Here is a 24,280-nt window from a genome sequence, read left to right as displayed (position 1 = left end):
CACAGTGAATATATAATTTTGTGATTCATTTCTTTTCTTTTTAGCTCTTAACATTATTTCATATATACTTTTCTATATTTTGCATACTCCTTATAACTTTCTTTTTAGCTATATAATATTCTATCTGGCTAATATAATAGAATTTACCATTATTCCACTGTTAGATATTTAAACCATTTTCCAGTTTTATACTATTATACTATTATACATTTTATACTATTATACTATTATGCATTATGGATTATTTCCTCATTATAACATTTCAGGAATAAGTAAAAACTGTGGGGGTATCTATATGGCTGTTCATCTGTATTATCACATTTCCCTCCAATATTATTAAACTAATGTATATTGCCACCAAGACAAACTTCCCTCACTGTTTAAAGTAGCACCGTCTTAATGTTAGAATTAAATCCTCCTTGGAACTATTTCACAGAAACATCACACAGACTTTATGAAGACTCTAGGCAACTAGTTTAGGCTTTATGCCACTTTTGACTTGGCCATAGGATGCAACCCTTGGGAATTAATGACTTGGTGTAGGAGAACAAACACATGGAGAAGGGTTAGGGCTCAGGGCAGGGTTGGGGTGACGTTCTCAAATGCTCGTAAACACCTTATGTCCTTGATGCTGTTTTTCCAGATTGGCTGGGGCAGGGTCACCATGTTCTCAGGAAGCTATGCCAAAGCTTCAGTCTCTCTGAGGAGGCCTGTATGATCCTACCCGAGTCTCCAATAAGCTGGCACCTGGGTCTCAAGGGGCCATGAAAATAGGCCATAAGAAATCACATTAACTAAAGCTCATGCTCTCCTCAGATTCTGTGGCAGTTGGTGTAAATATGGCTATAGTATTATCGTATCACTCCTCTAAAAGCTCTTGACTTAACTTGGCAAGGGTCTGGAAAATAATGTTAAGTGTAAAACCCAGCACACAACATTGTATACTCATTATGATTATAACTATGGATATGCTGACATGAAACTTGCCCACTAAGAAAATGGTATCCAAACTTTCATCTTGCAGCATGGCACGAAATAAGAATGTCAAACTGATATAAATATAATCGGCAATAAACACACCTGAGGGAATGTGAATTTTCTTCAACAGTTTTTATTTTTTTACATTGAAAACATTATTTTTAGCATGCTCCTCATGAGGCCTACTCTCTCTCTCTCTTTTTTTTTTTTTTTTTGAGGGGGGAGGGGAGGGCCTTGCTAGTGCTCCTCTAGTAGTAATAATGGCTGCTTTTCCAGCAAGATGTAAAACTCTCAGAGCATTCACCAAGCAGAATAGCCTCCCCATTTTGGCCTCAAGACAAGATCCACTCTGAGACAGACCTATCTACAAACATATCAAAGAACAAATCCAGGTCCCCCTCAAGGCGAGGGCTCTCTTCCAGGCATTATGCACTAATCAAGTTGGGAGTGTATGTGTGATGTCCATGCCCTGACCTTCTCTGTTAAGCACTTGGAGATACTCAGCCAAGTTAGTTCATACAGAGTCAATCCAATTTTCCACTAGGGAAGCCTCAGAATTCCAGAATTGTACTTAGTTTCCCAACTTGATAAAGAAGATACTATTCTTAATACCTATATTCTTTTTTTTTTTTTTTTTTTTACACAGAGAGAGAGATCACAAGCAAGCAGAGAGAGAGGGGGAAGTAGGCTCCCGCTGAATGGAGAGCCCGGTGAGGGGCTTGATCCCAGGACCCTAAGACCATGACCTGAGCCAAAGGCAGAGGCCCAACACTGAGCCATCCATGCATCCCAATACCTATATTCTTAACACCTCGTACTCAGAAAGCATAAATTGGAAAGGTAATTTTATGCCAGTACTTTCACTTACATCTTTACGCCTACAAATCAGTGTTTTATTCCAATGTCTTTGAGTATTTTTCCTTATACACACCTACACTTTAAAAATATATATCAACTGGGGCTCCTGGGTGATGCAGTTGGTTAAGTGTTCAAATCTTGGTTTCAGCTCAGGTCATGATCTCAGGGTTGTGCGATTGAACCTTGCGTTAGGCTCTGCACTGGGCATGGAGTCTGCTTAAGATTCTCTCTCCCTGTGCCCCTCCATCCCTCTCTAAAATAAATACATAAATCTTTAAAAAAAGATACACACAAACACACACACACACAAACACCCCTCCAGGGACAGGAACATAAGTTGACTTCTAAATGTTTCCATAAATACTTACAAAGGGTGTCATTTCCAGTGTATTATGAATATTGACCACTTTAAATACATGCTTTTATACATATGCAATTCTAAATAATATTACGATGTCACCTGTTATATGTACTCAATCGAAAATAAATGTTACAGTATTGATACCTACCATCATTCATTTTTAAAAATATACAAACAATAGGATTTTTTACATTTTTCTCCTTGAATTCATCTCCATTCTGCTTCTGTCAAAGAACTTTATCCTAATGTATATTTTATGCTTAAAAGCTTTTTATTGATCATATTCTTGTAAACAAAAAATAGAAAGGAATTCGTTTTCCAAAATTTCCCATGAGCACTTTGCTCTAACTGTTAAATTAACTAAGACAACTGAGTCATCATTATAATTATTAATAGTGCTCAGTTAATAAAAACTAAATATGTTATAAAATTTGGAAAAAATAATACATAAAAAGTGAATTATTTTTGGAAATCATAGTAGTATCATACATGTATGAATCCATTTAGTCCACTTAATCCTCACAACACCCTACTATTAGTAACCCCATTTTATAGATGCGGAAACTGAGGTGGAGAAAGCTTAAATGACGTCTCAAGGTCACAGAGCCTGGATCTGCACATAGACCCTCTGGCTCCATAGTCCAGTCACTTAACCACTGCCCAGTACATCACGACTCTTAAAAATAGAGATTGAGGTCAGAAGAGGGAGGCGAAAATAAAGTCCAATATATTATTTTTAGTGGCCCAGGTGAGCAATACGCCATGGTAAGTAAGGGCTGGGATGGGTATGAGTTACGCCTTTGTTTTGTACCGCGGCATAAAGGCAAAAAGGGAAAGTGGGAAAGGAAAAATCTTGGCCACAAGTGCCTTTTCAGACAGATGGATTCTATGAGAGGATGCATATGGAACTGGAAGATCTGGAAATTAATTCCTTTAAAATTCTCCATACCCACACACCGTTTGGGAAGTCTTCACATACACCCGAGGGTACATACACTCCAGTTTGAATGCGACTGGTCTACTCAAGCTCTGATACAATACAAATTAGAGGTTTTGTGAAACATTTTTAATGCTTTTGAAACAAAATTTAATTAAAATTTAAATTACTTTAACCCTTGAATTTTATTTTAAAATGGCAGTTAATTTCAATAATTCGGAAGGACACAAATGCTAAAATGTAACAGGATGGTAATAAGCATAACTATAATCTACGTGGTAGTTTTATAATGATTAGATGTAATGCATGAAAAGATAGCAGGTCAGTAATAGAGCCATGCATAAAACCCTCCTCTCAAAATCTTTATTTGCATTTCTATTACTGAAATCATTTCCTAATAATGAAGTTGCCATGAGAGAAGCTCCATTACTAAGGAATCACTGTTACAGAAACAACGTTATTAAAGCATTGCTATGTACAGGAACTTTTATTAGAATGATACAAGTTGTATATCATTGTAATAAAGCTTCCATTATAATCCTAATTGCATAAAGCTATGTTTGAGTATAGCAATGCTAGAGCTGTAGGACTTTTAATAAAGTATCAAAATAATGCTTTGGTAATGGGATTGTTTAGCATACTAATACTTCAGGGAAGGCTGAACTGACTAATGGATGATGTTTATGTTACTGATTATACACAGTATACTAAGAATTAAAAAGAACCCTCATGTACTTAGTAAAATGCAGCCCAGATATGTATGTATTGAGGTACACATAGCAGTTCTCTTTGCTATAACAACTTAGTGCGTCCAATTCACTAACTGGTTCAATAGCAAATTGCTAAAATGGACATTTGTAACTGTGGTAATTAAGACTTAATGTTCAGCTCTATGGAGAGCTTGTTATCAAAAAGTTAACAGTAAACGAAACACACCCACAGACACATCTTGCGGATTGCCTGTTAGAAGAACTACTGGAGAAATTGAGTTTTTGTTGGTAGAAGAGGGAGGGAGGGAGAGTGAGATTAAATATTATATGGATAACTCACTCTAAGATGCTACTCTATGTCATAAATAAATGATACCGTGATCCTTCTGAGCTAACAACTAGAAATTTCTATCAGACTTCGGTTCATACCAGAGAATTTTAGCATATTTGTTCAAACGATTGTTTTTGTGTCTCTCTAATGGAGTCAAGCATTCAGCTGTTCCCTCTAGAAGCATATATAATATTCACCACCAGAGACCGCCAGAGAGCCATCCAATCACCCAGTAGGCAGGACAGGCTCCTTAATATACCTACCCTGTGGATACCAGCAAGGAAGGCACCAGGTTGTCTGCAAAGGGCTCCGGCAGAGGCAACAGCAGCAGAGGCCTAAAGGTGGCTCTGCTACAGCCATATCCACCTTCAGAAAATGGGGCCAAAGCCATTGGTTTTGAGATCACTTGTGGCAGATGGATTGACTTGGAATCTGCCTGGACAGCAAAGTACTTTTATCTTTTGAACGCAGTGTCTCCTTTCCATAGTTCCCCCTTGGCTTCTGCTTTCCAGATGTGATGAACCTCAAATGGTTAGGTGGGGTTCACTTAGAGCCCAGAAGGTTCATTTTCCCTACTGAGTCAGGGGATCAAGGGCAAACGTGAACATTCCCATAGTGTGATGGTCCTGAAATATTTGTAGCACCTGAGAGGAAGGTACAAGATTTCATTTTTTTTTATTGTATGGAATATATTATTTTTCAGGATTCTAATATTCTCTCATTAAATAGGGGCAAGCCAAACTAGTTGGCAGTGAGAAAATGAGGGATTCTGTTTCTGAGCTACCTACAAAATTTGAAATCTCCTGAGGTGGGAGTGTGTGACACGAAGACAATCAAAGAGCTTAATTATCCAAATGGTCAACTAAACATCTGCAAAAAACAGAAGCATCCAAAACATCTGAAGGTATTTTGACTTCCATGAATTTAACCATAAATCTGAAATCAGATAATTTGGGGGGGAAAAACTATTTGAATTTGGCATTCACGTGAGTTTGCAGCTTACAATTTACAATTCTCTGATGTCCTTGTTTACTACTTGGGGTGGGGGAGAGGGAGGCACCCCAATCTTTCCAATCAGATCTTGCAAGGATAAGCTAAGCTCTCATTGTGAAAAGAACAGTCTTTACGCAAAAGCCTTACATGAAAGTGGTGAAGGCTCAAGAGGCTTGTGTAAGTAAATACTGATCAATTGATTTCTTTGGAAACTGATTCCAACTTCACCGCCTCCCATTTCTCTATCTTCTCCACAAACATTTTGTCAGTATTCCCCAAAGCATAGCTTTCCTTTACTGTCCCTCCCTTACCCTACCACCCCTTCCTCTGTCTCCTTGAAGACAGTCCGGTTCCACACACCACATCTTTCCCTCCAGCCTGCCACAGCCTCCTGCCTGTTTCCTATGCTCCCCTCTCTCCACTCTGACCCTGCACAGATACCCAATTCATCATCCCAATTACCAATTTTATGTCACTCTCTTGCTCAAAATCATTCCTTATTAGTCATTGCTTATTAAGCAAAGCTTAACCTTTTGGGGGCATCAATCCCTTTCAATATCCAGTAAGGGCTGTGGACCTTGAAATAATGCATAAATGCACACAGGTTTTTGCCTATGATTCAAGGGGTTTGCATACACCCTTGAAGCCTGAGGATTTGTGACCCTTAAATGAGAAATCCAAAACTATGTATCATGAGCTGTGTGGCCCTCGATTCGGTTTCCCTGTAAGCTGGCATCAAATTATTCTTCAAGTCTTATATTCTGTCAGAGTACCCCTAATCATAGGCAAGAGTCAAATCTCCAATGAGCACCCACTATATGCCAGGAACTTCTCTAAATCTCAAAGACATAGCAGCAAATAAAACAGCAAAGCTTCTACTGTTGCTCATACTCTAGAAACCCACAGTTATCTGACGTGTCTTGTCACACCTTGACCTACAACCACGTATCCTCAAAGGTATGCAATTCCTAGTTTTGGAAACCTAGCTCTTCATGTATCTTATACTCTTTTTAATCGGGTTTGTTCTCTACTCTCAGTTTACCTAGTGTTTTCTCATCTCTGTGCTGATCCCCCTATCTGGAATAATCCCTCATCTCCCTCCCCATATATCCAAATATCCAAAGACAATTTCAAGCCTCTCTCTTTTCAGGAACTCTTTCTAGACCATTTCAGTTCACAATAAAACTCTTCTTGTAATCTCTATCAATGATCTTGTACCTTTTCATATAATGCCTATAGTACCTCTTTAGAGCTGTCTTATTATATAACTTATTATTGCTGATTAATTCTGCTGTATAATCTGTGAATTATTGCCCCATCTCTGGAAAGGGGGACCACGGTATAGATTTCTATTTCCTGACCAATGCTGTCCATCACAGTGCCTCTTATACACACCACTGCTAAATCTCTCTTTGTTGGTTATCATGGATCGATGGCAAGAGATGATGTTACTGGAGTGATAAAACTTCTCCCTAACTTTCAGGGGTAATCCAAGAAAATTCAGAGAAGCATTCTCTGCTTAGGGATTGATAGCATGACCAAGTGATGTACAACTTAGCAAACCAACCCAACCACTGTTATTCATCATTCTGACGGTGAGGCACCTAGGTGCAGTCATCAGCATGCAGACAATATGTAATAAGGTTGTTTATATTCTAAATAATAATTTGCTTTTGCCATCTACCTATGGCAGAGATTGGATGCATTCTTATCTGACCTAACCTTCATGTTAATACCTGAATCACAATCTTTGAAGGCGAAAAAGGGCATCTTAAAACAAACAAACAAACAAAAAACCTGATAGCTGATGATAATAAGTCTAGTGAATGCAGCCTTGTTTGGTGCTATTAGTCACTATAAATGCATTTTCTATCTCTGTCTGCATCTATAACTCTCACCATCATTTCCTCGCAGAGTAAACAAATGTTGCTTATAAACTTCCCCATATAGCCTGCCTTTGCGGGATTTTCTAACCTACCAACGTACTTAACAGAATCAAATGCCTTGTTAAAAGCAAGTATATGGCATACAAATTACAATGCTATTCTTAGGACTGTATCAGAGATGGTGTGACTGAATTTCTTAAGCATGATACTTATTTTCTTTGAAACCTGAAAGAACAATATGTCTTGATTGTTATCCTGGCATGTACAGCTCTACTCATGCCTATGCAATGGCACAGTTGACAACGTGCCTTTGAAATCCTGAAGAATGTCTTCTACCTTCCAGAGCCTGGGGCAATCTCCATGTGCGTTGCTATTTACCCCGGTGGCAGATTTCCATAAAGCTACAATCGCCAAATGCTCCACCAAATGAAGACTGTTGGATGGCAAAAAATATGAGTGTATCTCTATATAAGCATAATGTTATTTGTTATTTGAGCTTATGTCCTATACTAACCACACAGTAGTACTGCATTTAATACTATGAGTATTGAATTTAATACTCATTAATGGAGATGATGTTTATCATCAACTTGAGGTAAGATCATTAATAACACTAATAGCTAATATTTATTGTGTGGTTGCATATGACGTGTTAGGACTTATCCTAAATATTTTATATTTATTATTTTATTTAACCCATGTAACAACCCCATGAAGTACTGTCACCATTTTACAAATGAGGAAACTGAGGCATGGAAAGGCTCTGTACCTTGCTCTAGGCTCACAACTAGTTTGGGAAATCCAACAATTGAATCCAAGCAGTTTGGCACTAAATCAATGTTCTTAACATTGTGTTTGTTATACTACCTCTCATTTATTTAGTTTCACTCTTAAACTGCGAAGTAGAGGCGACGCTTACTGTCTTGCCACGTCAGGAGAAAAATGATCTCAGACATTTATCATGATTCCAAACATATGGTGTTCAATGGGTTGGTCTATAGATAGGTGCCTAATATTAATAATTCTGAGTTTTCCTCCAAGGAATCTTTACCTTCACAACAAAACATGTTCTATGCAATTGTTTGTATTATTGACCTTGTGATGACCAACAGTTTGTCTGACCAGATGTTTCCAGTAAAACAAGCACAAAGTCATCAGGAATGCTTCTATTCTTTCTATGACACTGGGGAGAGGGTACTGGGCAAACCATCACAGACATTTTCTCTGATAGCTTCTGCTTCTGTAGCCTAAGAAGAAATGCATTAATCAATATCACATTTTGGTCTGCTTCGAGCATGACCTTTAATGCAACTCTGATACGAGCTTCTCTGTTAATACATTTACTGAAAGACAAGCTAAATCTTTATTTGGTGACTATTTTGATTGGAGTCCAAAGTCAGGGTTTCAGAGTTGGAATTAATGCTGAGTTAATTCTGTTAACTATTCTAATAACTACATTCAAGGGCTATTGGCCTTCTGTACCACTTCTGTATTCCTCGAGCATAGATCTGTCTGAACCGTCTATTTGGCACTTGGTATTTGCTCGCTGCTATCATTAGTTTTACTCATCTCTATCTATATTTTTGCCTACGTGCATCTCACGTTGCTAGCATCAAGTCCTTGAACCATCTCTATGCTGTGGATTTGGAATCCAAACAAATGGCCTAACGTTGCCTTGGCTCTGATCTCTCTGGCTGTTGGAAAAACCCCCAAGTAAACAGACACTAAGACAAGTGGCAATACGAAGACAAGTCATCTGGGCCTCCCTGTCCCTGTGATCATCTGACATGTGGGTGTTTTCTAAATTATTACGGTACTTGGTACCTGATCTGCAGGGTTTTTGTTTTTTGTTGTTGTTGTTTTTTTTAACTCTATCAAATCGCTTCGTGTCAGTGAACATTTATTAGCCCTTAGTTATGCAAAAGTTATACACTGCTTATGCATGCTACATAAATAAAAACAAAATACAGCCACTACTGTGAAAGAGGCTGCACTTAAGTAGGAGACACATATCTTTGAACAGATTCCAGTTGGTGTTCTAAATAGGGAATCCAGAGGCATCGTGAGGGCTTGCCGTGAAAACTCAGAGAGGATCAGCAGGCCAAGTGGGAAAGTGTTCCAGGCAGAGGAAGCAAAGGCCTGCAGCTGTGAAATAGCCCGGTGTGGAGAGGGCCATAGGTGGATGGAGAACAGGAGAGAACGAAGTTATGTGTGTTGGGGGAAAGCTGGATCACGTATTTCCTCAACTGGCACCCCCACCCCCGGCTCCTTCACCCATCTTTACATATTGTCCCTCCTAGTATTTCCCTGTAACATCATTTCCCTCTGGGTATTATTACTTCTCCATCCCTATTATTATTGGCCCATGCCGTAGTCTTCTAATAAAAAACACAGGGGTTCTAGAGTTTCAAAAGAAGTGGGAGAAACACTGCGTCAGCATTGGAAGAACCGGCCTTCCTCGACAGAGCCTGTGTTCCACCTGTCCTTCCCCGTCTCTGACTCTTTCTCCTGCCGCCGGCCTCATCGTTAAGGACTGAGTAGAGCGCCTGTTCCTGGTCATGGTTTTGGGACCCTGCACACACTGCTTGCTTCCGTTTACTCCTCTTCCCCAAACTATTCGGCTCCATCTAGGAGGCCGCCATTCCTCCTCCCAGACAGGAAAACTGCACTTGCTCCTCACCCAGCCCTTTCCACACTTTCATGATGACTCCTACCCTACCGTTTTGCAATTGCTTGCTTGCAGATTTGTCTCTCCACCAGAATATAAGTTCCTTGAGGGCCAGGACTCCGTGCTGTGTCCTAACCCCAGGGCTAACCCCAGCTCCTTGCTGGTAACAGATGCTCATTTACTATTTGTGCATGAAAGAAAGAGAAAAAAGTGAATGACCGCTCCTCTCCCCCTGGATTCTAATAGTAAGCCTGGCAGTAATAAAGCAGGTAGATCAAATTGTGTGGTTAAAATCAGTTGTCTAGAAGTGATGTTCCCGTGTGAAGCAAGCTTGCTCTGTGTGGCCAGGTGGACTCTAGCTCATAGGATGCTGGACTGTTGCAAGTGGTTGGCCCAGCCGTCCTCCCCAGACGGTGCACTGAACTGTGTCAAGCTGCCAACCCGACTCCCTCAGTAACAGAAGCCTCGGTGAAGGTGGCTGGTGAAAATCTCTTCACTACCTACAAGGCCACACTGCATCAGAGGGAACTATTTGGATTATAAAACCATTACATGCCAAGACTATGTCTCTGTAGGCCCTAGTAAACAGTCAGTGCCTATTAAGTGTTAACGATTAATATAGTCTTTCACTAAAAAATAAGACAATTGGTGGAACCACCATCGTAGCATGCTAATTAATTCTCTGTGTGAAAAGAAATGCTAATCTCCATTTTAAAACATCAATCATGGAAAATAAACTGAAATGTGACCAGATTTCAAAATGCGACTTGTTCTAAAATCAGATGTAAATGAAAGCTTCCAGGATTCTGTAAGAGGCGATTATATGGTGCTAAGAAACTCCATTTAAACTCAATCTTCTAGGAAACTTTAAAATACTTTTTCTAGTTTGAAACTGTTCCCTAATATCACCCTTTATGCGCTTTCCTTGTCTAAGAAGCTTTGCTCTTATAAAAATTTCTCCCAATTTCTAAGTGAAATATTACAGGATTTCCCAGAAGCATTAGCGGCGGTTCCTTAGCAACTGTTGATATGTCTCAAAACAACCTGAGACAATCTTCTCTGAGACATATAGTCTCTCCCTCTCTCTGCTAACAGAATTCCACAATATGGCACAAAAGATTCGTGTGGCTAAAAATACCTGCCGACACACATTTTTAAAGTTGACGGAGTCTTAATGATTTAAGTCTTCCATATCACAGCTTGGGATAGGCGCACCTCAACAACAGTATATCAAAGGGTTCTGTGCAGAGAGATTTTAGAATCTTTTTCTTTTTTAATCACACCATTAACACTCTTGACATTTCAGAAATAATGTTTATCGATTTTGGTGTTAGCACTCCCATAAATTAAGTGATGTAATGGACGGAATTATTGTGGTACTATAAAGAACATGTCATTCAGATTGTTAACTACATATCAGAAAAAGCACACACTCTGGATTCGTGTAAAAACAGCCCCCGATCTGGGGGATAGTAAATAGGAGATGAAGGAAATTGACATATTCCATGATTGATGGGTCTATCTCCACCACTCCCTCCTGGCTGTTGTACCCAAAACAACTGAATTTGTTTAATAAAAGCAAGCTATAATAGCAATGACTGTTCTGCACACACACTCTCACACATATCACCCAAAGATAAAAATAAGACACACAAATTCAAGGTGATTCACCCCAAAGAATTCAGTATAATAAAAAGTATTAGGAAGGGAGAAAAAGGCATTTAGAACCTGTGGCAGAAAAGAACCACATGGTACAGAAAGCAAAAATGGCCCCTAATAATCTGTGGCGTTATAAGCTTCCACAAGCAATTTGCGTCTTCCACTAAAAGAAAGTCAGAGTCTAGCCAAAATCTGTGATGATGGTTCTGGGATGGAGGTAAGTAAAGATGAAAATGGTCAAATCACCATGTAATGGGCAGACTGAAAGAATTCCTTGGCGTGTGTGTATGTGTGTTTGTGATATGTGACATATTTAAGATTCACAACTCATAGGGTTATTATGAGGAGTAAACAAAGTAATGCACAATCAAAAAACAATGCAGTACCTGGTATATAACAGGTGCTTAACAAATGTCAGTTGTGATCATTACCACCACCACCGTCCTTTCTCCATTTCATATAGGAGGACACTGAGCATCCAAGGAAGCTAAGTAACTTACTCAACGTCACACAGCTATCAAGGAACTAGACAGAGGCTGATGCCTGCCTAGTTACAAAGCCATGACCTTTCCAACTTCACTACAGATCTAAGGATTCTTACAGAAGTTAAGCAATTTGCTTCTAGGAAATGGGTACAAATAAAAAGAAAATGTAAGTGGCCGCTGCTACCTTCATTCTTCAGTTGTAAACTCAAATAAATCTAGTGAAAACTCTTAATAGCATGAGCTTTATTGGCTAGGCATATTAGAATAATCTATTGCTGGGCTAAGACATTTCCCGGTCATAGGTTAAGTATCTAGAAGTGGCTTTTGCTGAAGTGTTGCCCGTCTGTCATTGATCCCATTCTATACACACTCAGTTAGCATTCTGAAGTCACACAAGTTGCTGGGCTGACTAATTCGACTGTATTATTTCAAAACAATAATATTACTGTGGATATAATGAATAATTTTACCATATCAAAACATCAAAGTTCATTCACTCAAGGGTCCATTAAATAAGTCTGAATATAAATTAATAATATACGTCTGTGTTCTAGTTTGAATATACAGAAAGAAAATTACTTGGAAATGAAAGGGCAGAAGATTTATTTTTAGTCCAGGATATATTGAAGAGTTAATAGTCCTAAGCCAGCATGGCTTGGGGCCAGAGCAAAATTCACTAATTTTAATCTCTTTTTGTTGCCCTTCCTCTTCGCTCTCAAACAGACAAGCTAATAAGCAGTGAGGACATATCTAGGAACTATAGAATATTTCTGCAGTTTCTATTTTCTAAATCATCAAGCTGTTCTTTAGTTTTATGGAGCAGTTTTTCAATTGTTGAGGATCTTTCTGCAGAAAGGCAATTTGATTTCTATCCTTGGCTTTTCGATTTTACATTCCATCATCACTAAACATTGATTAAGCTTGCTGCAATACACTCCCTTCTATTTGGGTCTTTGAATACTCAGAAAGTCATTATTTATTACAATGTAACAATCTGGAAATATTTTTTAAAATATGCTTAATGCAGGTGCTTCATTTATCAGTGTTAACCATTTTTGTTTGTTTCAGGAAAAAATGAAGTGATGCTTCTTAACAAATATGTCATATCTAATTCAAAATTTTTAAAGGATATATAAAAATTAAAATTCTTTTTCTGAGAATATCATCACTTAAAAAAAAACAAACTTAAGGTCTGGTAGGCAGTTTTCTAAAATGGATCAATAACCCTTATCTCCTGGTAATCATTCCCTTGTGCAATCCCCTCTCTCCCCATGAGGGCTGGATCTCCTTACTTGCTTCTAATGAGTAGAATATGGCCAAAGTGAAGGGATGTCACTTCCATGATTGGGTTACAAAAGGCCATAGCTTCTACAATACCAGCTTTCTTTCCCTCTCTTGCTGATGCTCTCTTGCCCTCTCACTCCCTCACTCTGATGGAGCATATTCCATGTTGGAAGATGCCCTATGGAGAGACTCATATGGCAAGGAACCAAATGAGGCCTCATCCAACAGCAGTGAGGAACTGAGTCCTGTCAACAGTCACATGAGTGAGCCAGAAAGTGGATCCTTCCCAACTGAACTTTGACATGACAGCAGTGCAGGGAGTAAACCCAGGGCCAGAGGACCCAGCTAAGCCGTGCCTGTTTCCCTTACCCACAGAAGCTGGAAGATAATAAGTGGTTTAAGCCACTAAATTTTGGGGTAATTTTTTGTACAGCAATAAGTAACAAATAAACGCTCTAAAATGCCTAGTGTCATGATTCATACTATTTAGTAAATATTTATAAGAGCCTCTCATATGCCAGGCACTTGGCTAGATTCTAGGAATGCTGTGGAGAATGGAACACATGTGGTCCTTGTCCTCTGGGCCCAGGAGAAGCCTGCCCTGTATGCCCTTCCCTGACTGTCACTTTGCATTTGGTTCTCCACAGGAACTTTGATCAGTGTTTACCGAAGGTGATGAAAGGGCCCTTGGCCTCAGGGATACGCTCTCCCATAGAAGGCCGTTGGTAAATTATAGCCTGGGCTGGGCAATCATCCCCTGTTCTGAGGGGCCAACAGTCTTCTCAGATACAAGAGCTCTGAATATGCAGGTAGTGACACTTTATTACTCAGATTCTTTTACACATGAAGGATAAGAACAGGTCTTGAATAAATTTTTCTCCTATTAAAAAAAAAAACTTACCCCATTAGTCTAATCATAATAGTAATTATAATTGGAGCCCAATTATAATTGTTGCGACAACAATGCAACTTCATATCTTTCATAAATTACTAGTCTTCATCTGCTTCTACTAAATTATTCCTATCAGGCTTACAAAATATCATACATTTAGCTCATTGTCATGCCTTGTTTTTTGTTCTAGTCTCACCTGTCAAAAAACTCAACTATATTCACATTGCCTTCAGATTTTGTGGCACATTCTTTTGGTGGTAAATCTGTACTCCTGAAGATCAATTACATTTTTAGAAACATCTTAAGTCATTCATATTTAAATATCTGTGGATTACAAAGTAGCATTCAAAGATTACCACATGGAGGTCCATAGATATGAGCAGACATTTCACTCTTCTAGCTTTTGGAAGCACAATTAGGTCAAGGAGTAGTTGAGGAGGGACAAAGTGACAGTGAGACAGAACCTCATAATCAAACTGTGAAATCAACTCCAAATGTTTGGGATCAATTGTTATCAAAAGTTACCTTAAAAGACAGTATCTAAGTGGCGAGAACACAACTCTGGTTTGAATAATTCATAGGAATGTATCAACATAAAAGAAAGAATTAGCAGAGAGCAGAGAAAATGGAAGTCAGAGAGCAGACTTTGGCAGTGTTCATGTAGCACTGTCCAGGACAGAGAATTCTAGGAGGATTAATCCACGAGCTAAGCACTGGATTTAAGGGCGAGCCCAAAAGGTATGGACCCTGCTATCACAAACTCTACATTTTACTGGGGCAGATGACAGACAAAGGGACTAGTCTAACCAGCAGGAATATGCGTGGTGGAGGTGGCCACACCAGGCTAGATGTTGCCTTTAAAGTAATCAAACTCTCCTTGCCGTGCTTCTAGGTTCACTGGCGAATACTTGCATTATAAGATAGCTTCCAGTCATCTCCCTCGATGCTGATCAGCTAACATGAGCTCTCACCTTCTTTTGTCATAGTTATAAATTAATACACGGACACTCTAAGTTTTCCCTATTAGCCACTTAACTGGTTAGCATTCTCTGAGTTTTGCCCAAAGAGCTTAAGTAAGGTGGTGGCCAGAGCGGGAAAAAGGTCGCCAAGGAGGACTGGGAGAAGCAGTCAGAAGGGAGGGGAGAGATGAAAAGTTAAAACCATGGTCAGGAGATACCAAACTCCAAGTGTGGAAGATGAGAACTTGTTTCAAGTCCAAAGGTAAAGTATGAAACAGAGATGGGACAGTGAGAAGCAAATTCAATGTCTTTGAGTTAAGGTGAGGTACAAATGGAATGACGCCAAGGAATAAATAAAGACAAAAAGTTCAGGACTAAGTGGAATCACATACGTCATTAGTTACTGTCTGTTTGCTGGCCTGAGAAACTGAGAGAATAGTGGAATCATTGATTGAAAGGAAAAAGGGTTGATGAGGGGAGGAGTGGACTAGGGACTAGGGACTAGGGACTAGGGAGGAACAACATCAATCCTATTCGGGCCACTTTAACTTTGTGATGTCATGAAACTACCACATAGACAGTTTAAATAAATTAGTCTGGACTGCACAGGAATCTCCAGGCTGAAGATGGAACTTGAGTTGCTGGCATATAAAAGATATGGCATATGTGGCATATAAAAGACATGGAACTGGATAAAACCACTTAGAAAGAAAAAGCAGACACAGAAGGTCTCTTAAGCCCTGGGGGCACTCTAGCACTGGCAGGTCTAACAAGGATTAACTCAAGAAGTGGGACTGCTGGGGAGCCTGGGTGGCTCAGAGGGTTAAAGCCTCTGCCTTCGGCTCAGGTCATGATCCCAGAGTCCCGGGATCGAGTCCCGCATCGGGCTCTCTGCTCAGCAGGGAGCCTGCTTCCCCACCCTGCTCTCTGCCTGCCTCTCTGCCTACTTGTGATCTCTGTCTGTCAAATAAATAAATAAAATCTTTAAAAAAAAAAAAAAAAGTGGGATTGCTGGGTCTAAGGGCATATAAATTTAGTAATTCTTCTAGATATTGTCAAATTGATGTCCACTGAGGTTGTACTTATTTACTCCCAATAGTGCAGTATGAAAATATTGTTTCATCCCATACTCGTCTCAGTACTATGTGTTTTCAAACTTTTATATCTTTGCTAATATGGTAGGTTAAAAACGACAAGACAGTGTAGTTGTAATTTTCGTTCTTCTTTGTATGAGTAGGCTTGAATATCTTTTCAAATATCTAACATGCTTGTTTGTACCTGTCTATGGATTTCCTCTTCATAATCTCCGAAGGGAAAGTTTTCCAAGCTAGGCGATAATAAGGGTGCTAATATAGCAATGGGAAGGACCCCATAGCAGGAAGACATGGTGATGTAAGAGAGGAAGGGCATTCCTGTGGGAGTCACTTCCCTGAGAAGGAAGAAGATCCAGGCCACAAGGTAGGGGTTGTGACTGGAAAGGGGCAGGTTCACTTTCCCCACAGTAATAGTAATAAAGGTGGAGTATCAGTGTACAGATGTTGGTAGGCTTGAGGATTCATGCTAAGAAAATGAGATGGCACTCACCTGACTGCGTTTATTCTCACTGTGGGGGGGGGGCGGTGGGCGTTGAGGCAGGGAAGAGGAGCTTGAGCCATGAGAGGAAAAGGTGTGAAATAGGGGAGTAGGAAAGTGAATATACCAGAGGAATGGCATTGAATGACCCGGCCATCTTGTGTGTCCTTTTCAGATTTGTGGTCATCAGTTTGAAGTGGGCTCCAACAATATGGCTGTGTGACTTTTTCCCCCCCAGAGATGTTCAATTGCTTGAAGATGAGCACAACAGGAGAGAGATGTAGGATATTAAAGGGTTTGGAAGAGAAGGAGTGCTGACCTGGGTCATAGAGCCTACACACGCTATAGAGAATGTTTAGGTACAGAGGTGGTGAGTGTAAAAAGCAAATGAGTAAGTGAACGGAAGGACTCAGTGCAGCTGGGAGCTGCTGGAGCAGGAATACATGAATATGGCAATGAGAGGCAGTCCCGAGAGATCAGGATGGTGGGCGGTGAAACAGCCCTGGCCATAAGGGGCTACAGATTTTACACAAAGCTGAAGGGGGCATAAGCCTCACATGACACTTAGAGATGTTCAAGAAAGAGAAGGCTGCAGGAGAAGAGAGAGCCAGATTCCATTAAAGACAGTAATTCTTCTGAAAAGAATAGTCATTGGAAAGGCTGAGAATAATTGAAACTCTCTCCCCCACAGAAGAGGAATTCCAGACAGCACAGTGAAGAGTATGGCATGGAGGGAGAAGTGGGAAACTTAGTTGGGGGACAGAAAAGGCAGGAGGGAATGAGTCTGAGGATCCATGAGAAGTTAGATAATTGGAGGCCATTACATCATGGGTAGAGAATGATCCAGAATGTGTGGGTTATATATAAGAAATAATAAAATCATAATACACTATAAGATATTAAAAAACGAGGCAGTTTCCATAAATGTACACTATATAATGATCCACAGAATAGAAAATTCCTAGCAGATAATATAGCAACTGGTTCCCTTTGGACTTAAGATTTTAGAATCCCATTGTGCTCTATGGAAAGAAGCTGGTTCGATGTTTTACAACTGGAAGCTATTGTGCTGAAATTAAAACCTGGAAGTTTTCTTTATGATGATAAGCCTCCTTATCTCTATAGGAGAAATTTTAAGTTCTAATTAAACTTCTAAATTAACTTGAATGGAAGCCCAGCTCATTTAATAGAATCCTAGAATTTCAAATTATATGGAAACTTAGATGTCATCTAGTTCAACCAATCCATCCTAAAGAAAAAAAAGAAGGGAAAAAAATTTACATTGATCCTCCCCTCCTCCAAACTCTCCAACTTTCTCAGCACATAGCCTTTAACTTTTGTTCTGGCTAAAATCTGACAACCCCTTAAGATTCTGTTTTCCTCGTAATTCTCTCAAGTAGAAACTCTTCTGGGGCAGGGAGAATCCTTCTCACTGCCAATTCCAAACAGCCCCTGCCTAACCTTCATCAAAAAGCCCCAGCTCAAACAAGTTCCATATCCAGCATGGTTCCAACTAGGAACTAGACAGGCTGGAAAAAAAAATTTAACATCTGTTAGAAGGCATCCACAAGTTACAAAAACATGAGATTACAGGACAAAGAATCAAGAGGAGAAGGAAGCCCACCAAAGTGAATCTGGAATCTGGAGGTGCCTTTTGCCTTTGTGACTGCTGATTCTGAGAGTTCAGAGTCCACCAAGGAAGAGGGTCCCTGGTAAACACATGAGGATTTGGGATGGGATTTAGAAGGGCTAAACTTAAAAAGTAAGGGAACTAGAAACAGATCAGTCCTTACAGCAACTGAAGCCTAGCTTCCAAACATCTCAATCCTTAACCGGATCAATGTGATCAGGAATTGCTAGTGCCCGACGCTAGCTCCCTGCCTGAAGCAGAAATAAATCCTCTCTGGAGAAAAATAACATTTCACAGAGGTTTAGAGGATCTCTCTAAGTTTTATACATACAACATCTGGATCCTAATAAAAAGAAGCTGTTAAATATATAGATAGATGAAAAGATTTCACCAAAACCGAAGAGAAAAAAACACAATAGTAACAACCCCATGATCCAAATAATTTTGCAGACATGGACTTCAGACTTCTATTAATATATTCAGGACGAGCTTAAGCATTCTGGTAGGAAACTGGACTTTTTTTAATGAACTAAATTAAAACGCTAGACCCGAAAATATGATAACTCAAATTTAGATCTCAATGAAAGGCTTTCATAGCATATTTACACAGAGGAAACTGGAAGATAGGTCAGGGGAAAAAATCTAGAATGAAGCACAGAAAAACAAAATGAAAGGGAAAAGAGCATGACATAGATATGATATGGTAAAGAGGTTTAAATACCTGTAATTAGAGACACTGAAAGAGTATAGAGTGCCTGGGGCAGAAGCAATATATTTAAAGAGGAAATGGCCACAAATTTTCAAAAACCAATGGAAAACATCAAGCCTCACATTTAAAGGGAACCATGAATCTCAAGGAGGATAAAGACTAGAAAATATACATATAATGGCTAAAAAAAAGCAAGACGTTAATCTTGAAAGCAGCCAGAGGAAAAAAATGACTACCTTCAAAGGAGCCACAATTAGACTGAAAGCTAGACAGTACTACATCTATAGAAGAAATCATGTCTTTTATTAAAAACTTTCCCATAAAGAAAACTCCAGACCCAGATGCTTCATTAATTTTCCCAGACATTTAAAGAAGAAATAACATGAAGATAACATAAACTCCTCCAGAGAGTCGGGGGGGAAAAAAAAGATCCTTTCTCAACCCATCTTATGAAGGTAATGTATCCTTAATATCTGAAACCGAAAAAAAAAGAAAAGAAAGAAAAACTGTAGGCCAATTTCTCTTATGAATATGAATGAAAATGTCCTAAGCAAAATACTGGCAAACAAAATCCAGCAATATAGTGAAGAGGAAATACATTCAAACCAAATTGGATTTTTCCCCAAGAATGTAAGGTTAATTTAACATTTGAAAATCAATCAATGTAATTTACCATATTAAGAGAGTAAAAGAGAAGTCACTGATCATCTCAAAAACGCAGATAAAGCTTTGAATTAAAAAATTCAACATTCCAAAAACACTGAGTAAACTAGGCATAGGAGGAAACTTCCTTAATCACATAAAGAATACCTACAATAAAACTAACATAAATCTCATGCTTGAAGTATTGAAAGATTTCCCTTTAAGTTGGGAATGAGATGCCCATATCACTTCTATTTAGCAACATACTGAAGGCCATACACAAAGCAAGAAGCTAAGAAAATTCAATAAAAAATATGGCAGACCTATAAGTAGAATATTATAAAATGATATTAAAGGGAAAATTTTAACTAAATTAAAGGAGGGATATACCATATTCAAATTGGAAGAGTCACTATTGTAAAAATTTCCACTAACTTCAAGTTGATCTCCGATCTACTTTAATACCAAAGTCCCAGAATGAATTTGTGGAAATTGATAAGCTGCTTATAAAATTTAAATGAAAATGAAGAGTCAAGAACATCTAAGAAAAAGAAGAATGAAATTGGGCAATTTCCTCCACTGGATATGAAGACTTACTATAAAGTGATACTGACAAAAAGACAGACAACTGAATAAACAGAGAATCCAAAAACAGACCTAGTCATATATGGAAATTTAATATGCAACAAAGGTGACAGAGTAGTGTGGAAAGGACAATCTTCTTGATAAATGGTGCTATGCCACTAACTGGATATTCATATGGAAAAAATGAAATTTGACCTGTACACCTCATACCACAAAACACACACACACACACACACACAAAACGGTTCCAGAGCCTCACAGAAATAATCTGAAAGGTAAAATAATAAAGCATTTAGGTAACCAGCTGCCCAATAGCACAATTACCAACCACATGTGACTATTTAAATTTCTTAAAATTTAATAAAATTTAAAACTCAGTTCCTCAGTCACACTAGCCACATTTCTACGTCTAAAGAGCCACATGTGTCTACTGACTATTGCATTGGACAATACAGATAAAAACATCTGCATTTTAATTTTTTTAATTTTATTTTTTTAAAGATTTTATTTATTTGACAGAGAGAAATCAGGAGTAGGCAGAGAGGCAGGCAGAGAGAGAAGGGAAAGCAGGCTTCCTGCTGAGCAGAGAGTCAGATGCGGGGCTGGATCCCAGGACCCCAAGATCATGACTGGAGCCAAAGGCAGGGGCTTAATCCACTGAGCCACCCAGGTGCCCCAACATCTGTATTTTTAGAAAAATTTCTGTTGAACAGCACCGGACATAAACTACCTTCATGACCTTGGGGTAGACAATTATCTCAAACAGTCTGCAAAAAGCACAAGCCATGAAAAGAGTCATAAATTAGACTACATTAAAACAAAAACTTCTGATTATCAAAAGACACCAGCAAGGAAATCAGGTATCAGTCTACCGTGTAGGAGAAGCTATCTATTATACATACGCCCACCAAGTTCATACCCAAAATATACACAAAATATTCCTATGAGTCAGTAAGAGAAAGGCAACCCAATAGAGAAAAAAACAAAACAAAAACGGCAATAGACCTGAACAGGCACTTCACAAAAGAATGTATCAACCTCATTAATTATCAGGGAAATAAAATTTAAACCACAATGAAATACTAAAACACATCCATCAAAATGGTTAAATTTTAAAAGAACCACAATGTCAAACAGTGGTATTTGTAAGATGGAGTAATCGAAATCCCTATGCTGCTGACAGGAGTCTCTATTGATAGAATAGCTTTGAAAAACTGGTATTACCTATTAAAGTTGAACATATTTATACTATGACACAGCAATTCTATTCTCAGTATATATCTAAGAGAAGTACATACGTATAGGCATCAAAAGACATGATCATAGAATGATCATAGCTAAAACTTGTGGGGGGAGGGATATATCTATTGACAGTAGAAAGATGAATAAATCGTGGTATAGTCATTCAATGAAATAGTGTATGATACAGCAATAAAAACCAAACTCCTGCTATACGCAACAACATGGATTAATCTCATGAACATAATATTGTGCTTCAGTAACCAGAATTAAAAGAATATAGTACACGGCATATGATTCCATTTATATAAAGTTCAAAAAACAGGCAAAACTAATACAAGGTTTTAGAAATCAGAAAATGGTTTTCTTTATGCAAAAGCGAAAGAAAGTGATTGGAAGCAAGCATGAGGTGGGGGCTTCTGAGAGTTCAGAAATGTATTTCTCGAAAGACTGGTGGCTACACAAATAAAATCACTACATGAAAATTAATATCTGCATATATCAGATTTGGTATACTTTTGTTAATATATGTTGTACTTCCATAAGAGAATGTAAAAAAAAAAAATCTTTGATGTACCTGCCATTAGATTCTAAAACCTTTCACCTCCTTCTCATTGCTGTTATTTATTGATCTAGCCTCTTAAATTTTTAGCATTTGATTCAGCCTTCTCTTCTACCTCAAGTCCCACTATCAACATCAGGAGTCACTGCCCCTTCTAAAACCATTGTCAGACCAAAGCATCCTATCTTTTCAGATTTCTCAGAAGATTCCCTAGACTTCAGGTCTTTAATCTCATGGGAACCTCTGGTCCACATTTTCCAAGAGCTCACTCCTTTCTTCCTATTTAAACTCAGACTATTTTCTTAGTCATTTCAATCACTTTTTTTTTTTTAACCAATATTCTCAATTTCCTTACCTACTGTCTCTCCATTTTAATACCTGGCAAAATCCCAATTTTGGTTGATTCTTTTGCACTTGCACCCAGGCTGCTGAGCACTGCTAGAGATCATATAACTTGGCTTGCTTCAAGTGGACCCTCCATGCCTCCTCCCTGTCCTGACATATTTCTCTAGTCTACTCTTCTATCCCCCATGGAAGGAAGTCAAATCTTCTCCATTCTTTCTAAAGCTATGAAATACCTCTCTGTCAGCAGATGAGTTTGCTTCCAACTTCACAGAAAATATAGAAACCATAAAATATCCTTTTCTTGCCAAACTAAAAATACATCTGAATCCATAACCATATCTTGTTCTTTATAACTTCTGTTAAAAAGGAAGAGTCGTCTCTTGTCCCTCAATCACCCCCATCTTTTCTGGGACTTTGTTCCTTCAATTCTCTTCTTCCTATATCTTCCCTCTCCATTGGCTCTTTCCTATCAGTTTTTAAAATATCTAAATCTTTTCCACCTTAAAAAAAATAATAAACTACAGTGAAAAATAAAATCCTCTTTCCCCTCCATTTTTCTCTCCAAGAATCATCCTATCTTCCTCTCCAATTAATGACAATTAATTTTGTGTCTCCTTCCTCATCCCCCTTTCAGGCATCCCACCACAACAGTCTGTTTACTTACCGTAGCTACACAAATGACCTGTTTGTGGCAGACCCAATGGGCACACTTCAATTTCTCTTAGTTGGCTTTTCTACATATCACTATGTCTACAGTGCTGAAACCCACTCCTCCCTTGGCTCCAGGGCCTCAACACCTCTTGTGTTTCCTCCTATACTTCTGCCTACCCTTTCTTAGGGCCTTCATAGACAGTCTTCTCCTCACCTCTTAAGTGATGGAATGCCCCAGAATTCTCTTTTAGGCCATTTTCTCTTTTCATTTTATATATGCTTAGATGACCTCATCTACTCCTATGCCTTCAGTTACTATTTATTGCTGATAACTTTCAAATCCACATTTCTAGTTCTGGCATGTCTCATGAATTTCAGAGACATGGCATTTGGATGTCTTGTATGCTCTGTTCTCTAATAAACTTGGGATCCTGGAAACTGAACTCTTCTCATTCCTCCTTTGCGAGTGGTATCATCCATCATCCATGTTCCCCAGCACTGTAATTCCACCTCCTAAATAAAGTTTCTCTTTATCTCTAGTATTATTCTTTATTTCCACATACCTCTACCCCAATCTAGACCATTATCATTTTTTCTTGGGTGACTTCTTGCTCCTAACTGGCCCCCTTTGTCCAGTCCCATTCCCTTCCAATCATCTCCTTACGAGAGCAAGAAAAGGCAACTGCTTGTTTAAACATTTGTCTTATCACTAAATTATAAGACTCATAAGACTACAAACATGTCAAACTTGCTAATCTATCAATTATTATAGTATCTGGTACACAGTAAGATTCAAGAAATATTTGTGAAAGAGATAAGTGAACTGGTATTAGTGATTTCCTCTAACATGGAAATAATGTAGAAATAGCCCTAAAGACTTCCTACAGATACACAACTGTTTTTATTCTCCACAGAGTCTAGCACAAGCCTGGCCTACATTTGTTGAATCAATAAAAATAAACCATGAGATATTAACGTGCTTTGCAAAATGACATATAAAGTGCTATACAGGTGTGTGTGGGTGGCTCAGTTGGCTGAGAATCCAACTCTTGATTTCAGCTCAGGTCATGATCTTGGGGTTGTGAGATCAAGCCCCACGTAAGGCTCTGTGCTGTTTGTAGAGCCTGCTTAAGATTCTCTCTCCCTCGGCCCCTTGCCACCTCTCCAATAAGTAAGTAAGTAAGTAAGTAAGTAAGTATATAAATAAATAAAGCAATACAAATAAATATAAAGTGCCATAAATATAAAGTGCTAACATGCAAAAAATAAAGCAGTACTATTTTTTTAAATTTTTTTTTATTACTTTATTACTTTGACAGAGAGATCACAAGTAGGAAGAGAGGC

The 24,280-nt window shown here is 38.7% G+C and overlaps 1 protein-coding gene across 14 annotated transcripts in view; it reads right to left on the bottom strand.

Moving 5' to 3' along the window:
• ATG10 (autophagy related 10) overlaps positions 1-24,280 on the bottom strand; it is a 315,713-nt gene that overhangs the window by 15,802 nt on the left and 275,631 nt on the right. The gene's annotated exons all lie outside the window — the stretch shown is intronic.

Source organism: Lutra lutra, chromosome 5 (assembly GCF_902655055.1).
Source record: "Lutra lutra chromosome 5, mLutLut1.2, whole genome shotgun sequence".
NCBI lineage: Eukaryota > Metazoa > Chordata > Mammalia > Carnivora > Mustelidae > Lutra > Lutra lutra.
This window is presented reverse-complemented; position numbering and strand designations above follow the sequence as displayed.